Raw genomic sequence first — 4,788 nt, 5'->3', positions numbered from 1 at the left:
CTAGAATAAACATGCAATACCTGCTAAATGGAGATGTAGATTTTTGCCTTCTCTAGCAAAAGTAGTGATCAAATACCTTTGTGTGTTTCTATCTTTCGTGGGTAGAGTGTCCAAAGCAACTTTAGATGGCCCCTGATAGGAAATCATCAAAAAGGTGGAGATTCCCTACAAGATATGATATCATCCAGACAGTAAAGATTCTCAGGAGAGTTATCCAGAAAGATTCATGGAAAATCTAAATTATAACGATTGTTATCGAATATTATCGTTCCGCCATAAAAAAAGAAAAAGAAAAGAAATTACATGTTTAATTCCATGTATTATCCAAACTTTCGATCAGCCGATATACCAAACCCGGGGTGCTAAAAAATCAACCCCTTTTTTTTTCATCTATCAAAGCACGGTTTGAGCGGATCTAACATGAACGACTCATGAGGCGCGTCGACTACTGTAAATGAAGAAGCATGAATAGAAATTCAATCGCACAGATGATGTGTGGTATGGTCAATGAAAGCACCGATCGCCGTTCGTTCGTGTAAAAATTGGGCATGTCGAGGATGGCCCAGCATAGACACGAAATCACGAGCGTACAACCTTAAATTGGGCCGAGAAGAATGTCTGTCCCCAATTCAAAGCCCACCCAATAAAAGAAATTAAAAAGGAAAGCTCACGGGTGACAAAAGTAGAAAATGACAAAAAGATTTCCATTGCCGGGAATCGAACCCGGGTCTCCTGGGTGAAAGCCAGATATCCTAACCGCTGGACGACAATGGATTTCTTGTTCGATTGCGTCAATTGCAAATATATATAGTTTTGTCTTCATGCAATCGTTTTTCCCCACGAATTGTTCCTTTAGAGGAGATGCGGCAACCTCGGCCGCCGGCTCATGATTTTGTCTCTTTTTGTGTTTTTAACAAATAGAGTTCGAAAATTATCTTTATCATTATTTTTTTTTTTTGTAAGAATGGTTGAAAAAAGGAAAAATTTCAAATAAAGGCTTCAAGTGCTCTTACTTTCTCAAATAAGGGCCTAAAGTGGATCTTATTTCAAATAAAGACCCGAAATATTATCATTTTCTCAAATATGGGAATGAAGTAAGATTTATTTTAAATAAAAGCCTAAAGTGGCCATGTAATCTCAAAAAAAGGATTTCGCTAGCGGTGGCGCGACGAACACAAGTGGTGGTAGTGGTTGTCCATGGTGGTCTTGGTGGTTGGCTATGGGAAGGCAATGAAGACGATGGATTTGTTTTTAACTTTTTTTAATTTTTTTAACAATTTTTTTTAATATTTAAAATATGAAAAAAAATAAATGACGAAAATATCCTTGAGGTCGGGCCCTTTTTTCGAGATTATATGACTATTTCAGACCATTATTTGAAATAAATATGTCACTTCAAGCATTTATTCGAGAAAATAAGCGTATTTCGAGCCTTTATTTAAAAATTTTCCTTAAAAAAAATTGGTGGCAAGGGAGAATATTTTTAAACAATTAGAATAATAGGGTAGGTAGAGTCACTTGAAGCAACAGCGGTAATGGATGGCTTCTTCCGCATAAATTTTATGATTATCGTGCAAGGGCAAGACGAAAAGGGAAAAGTCAAGAAGATATTTGTGGGCTGCTTAATTTAAATCCGATGCGCGTCCCTTTCCTGCTTAAACAACATTATCACTTGTTTTTTCCTTTTATGTGCTTCCCCAGGGGAACATCGATTTAGTTAGTCAACGGATGTGATTGATGGTGAGATTTCCTTTTGTCTTAAAAAAAAAAAGTGCTTAGTGGCTTACGTAACACATCCACGTTACGCTTAACTATTTTCGTACTTTGAGTAGATCTTTTCGACAAATTTATTTGGTACTAGAATAGTGAATTCTTTTGCACGCTTAACCCTTCGTGACATGTGCATAGGATATGTTGCTATGGCTAACTTATTCTATCCGACTATATGACATGGGATATGGGGTGGCCAGTGCGTGTTATTTGGACATCGTATCCTAACTTAGAATCTTACTTGAAGGAGCATGTACCGTCTTTGCGGGCTCGGATCACAACTTTAAAAGGCATCCAGTTCACTAATAGTTCAAATGAATTCCATATTATCATATTCTCTGTTTGGCTTCTCATTATTGTCAAAGCTCAAAATTATTTTAATCACTGTCGTGTGTAAAAGAAAGATAAAACAACAGAAGAGAAATATCGATAATAAACGTGGTTCAGACGATCAAGAGAATAATTCCTTGAAAGTTCACGTCACTCATTCATCCGGTTAACCTTTGGAGTTGATTCATTATCCTCTAACAGAAAGTAATACAATGAGTTAGTCATTGATTTGGTAGCTATAACTATTGTATAATCCAGTCGGATTTCCTACTATATTGAGATTAGGACAATTGGGCATCCTTATCATGACGTTATTGAACCAAAGCAACCCTCGAGTGGATCGATCCACTGTGAAGTTCTGTTACATCTCTTTTTTGTTCTTTTACATGTTACCGTCCAAGAATGTCTTCTTTTTGCACAAATTGGATTCCCTTTTTTTTCATCGTGTCCCGGGGGGGGCGGAGGAGGGACAGAGAGAGTATCGGTCCATTGCTTTGAATTTGGATTTCTTTGGCTTTATTTAGAAGGACTTTCTTTGGGAATCCCAGAAAAGCCGCAAAGGTTATCAAGTTTTGCATAAATGTGAGAATAAAACCCTACCCATGTCTGATTCTCAGGGCAAGTGGGATTTTGTGGACGAACGTCTATATTCGATTCTCAAAATATTTAGTAAAATGTCACTAGCGTCTTACCCGATTATCCCCCGAAAGTTGATTTTTATTGTCTATATTTCACTGTCGAAAAGATTTGGACTTGCGCTCCGTAAATCGGTTATTCGAATGTGAATATGATTTTTGAGTCACCATTTTAAGATAAAGTAACTTTTCTCGCCCACTGAATACTAAAGGTGGCAAAATGGGTCCATAACCCATATTTGACCCCTTTTTTTATTGCGGTGGGTTATAAAAGGATTTCTTAAGTTTTAAAAGTGGATTATAAATGGGTTACTTAGAAACTTAATGGGTCCTAAATGAATTTTAAATGGGTCATAAATGAATTAGCTAAAAAAAGTATAATTTTTTTAGCAATATATATATTTAAAAAAGTATAAGAAATAATTTTCTTTAAACTAAATTATAATATTGAAGTGTTTTAATAAAATAGGTCGGGTCGGATATGAGTTGAGTCGAATATGAATTGAGTCGGATATGTGTCACTAGATTTGTATAGCATAAAAATGAATCAAAATGGGTTAATATGGGTCGGACAATATTTGACCCAACCGAACCCGGCCGAACCCACTCGTTTGACATCTCTAAAAATTAACATGAATGTGGAACGATTTGTCCTATTTGGGTCAGGTCGTATTGACCGAAACTTGGTCAAAAGTGATTCCATGTACAATTTTTTTTTTGTTGGAATTCCTTGTACAATTTGAAGGTAAGAGAATCCAATGGGTGACACTTGACACGGCTAATCACTGGGGGCTACCCTAGGGCCATTCTTCTCACTTGGGAAGGGGATTCCCCACCTCCTTAAGGGGGGTTAAGGATGGGAATGAGCAAGTGAGGGAACACAGCACATGATGCACACAGTGTGACGTGTATAATAGAATATGATAAGATAGAATTAAATAAAAAGACAAAACACTACATGGCCAAAAAAAGTTGAGAAAATGGAGATAATTAACAAAATGGCCATAAATCTATTACAATTGTATCAATTCAATTCTAAATTTTTTTTTGCTAATTCAGTCGTAAAGCTTTTGTATTTGTGCCAATTCAGTCCATTTGGCTGGTCGACCCTAATCTAGCATTTCCGGCACTTAGGTGGAAAATTTTTAATATTAATTTAATAATATATTAAATTATTAAATTAATTATTAAATTTTTTTTAAAAAAAATATTAATTTTTTATTGCCTATTTTTTTGTTCTTCCTTCTTTGTTCTGTTTGTGGTTGGCAAGCTCCAATGACCCTTGCGGACGAGCTCGCCAGCCATAATAGCAGTAGGAGAGAAAAAAAAGAGAGAAAGAAAACAAATAAATAAAAAATATTATTAAAAATGTTCTCGTCGGTGCATGTGACACCACGTCATTGCCGGCTAGCAAAGTAGACTGAATTGGCATAATTATAAAAGTTTTAAGACTCAGTTGGCCAAAGAAAAAAATTAAGGACTAAATCGACACAATTGCAATAGGTTTATGACTGTTTTGATAATTTTCCTTGGAAAAATCACATAAATGGTCATTGAACTTTGACCCAATATGCAATGTGGTCCTTGCATTTTTTATTTTTTCAATGCGATATCTTAACTTTTGGTACATATTGAGACTAGTACCTGGATCATATCAAGATATTCAATGTTGTCTCCGAACTTAAATTAATTGAAGGATAATATTGGATGTTTTCATATAGTATAAGGGCTAGTTTGAACATTTTGCCAAAAGTTCATGGATGAGATTGAATAAATTAAAATTTTAGGGACGATATTGTACATCGAGTTAAAGTTAATGGATCATATTAAACAAATCAAAAGTTCATAAATTATTACATATTAGGCTAAATTTTTTGCACAATCTAACTCATTTTCCCAATAAAGTTAGTTCGGCTTCATTCTGCATTGCCCGGCCAAAACGAGAAAGAGAACCCTGCTTTTCCGTAGCAGGATCCAGTTCATTTTGACGTCAATGTTACTTGAATAGGATTTCTCGTTGGGGGACGAGGATATTCGTGGGCCAGGTTCATTT

At 35.6% G+C, this 4,788-nt stretch overlaps 1 non-coding gene across 1 annotated transcript; it reads right to left on the bottom strand.

Moving 5' to 3' along the window:
- Positions 1-702: 702 nt before the first annotated feature.
- TRNAE-UUC lies at positions 703-774 on the bottom strand. The gene has a single exon. It is a non-coding gene; the product is annotated as a tRNA-Glu (tRNA).
- Positions 775-4,788: the final 4,014 nt, after the last annotated feature.

This window comes from Rhodamnia argentea, chromosome 2, assembly GCF_020921035.1.
Source record: "Rhodamnia argentea isolate NSW1041297 chromosome 2, ASM2092103v1, whole genome shotgun sequence".
Classification (NCBI taxonomy): domain Eukaryota; kingdom Viridiplantae; phylum Streptophyta; class Magnoliopsida; order Myrtales; family Myrtaceae; genus Rhodamnia; species Rhodamnia argentea.
The sequence above is the reverse complement of the archived record's forward strand: the minus strand, read 5'-3'. Positions and strand labels throughout refer to the sequence as shown.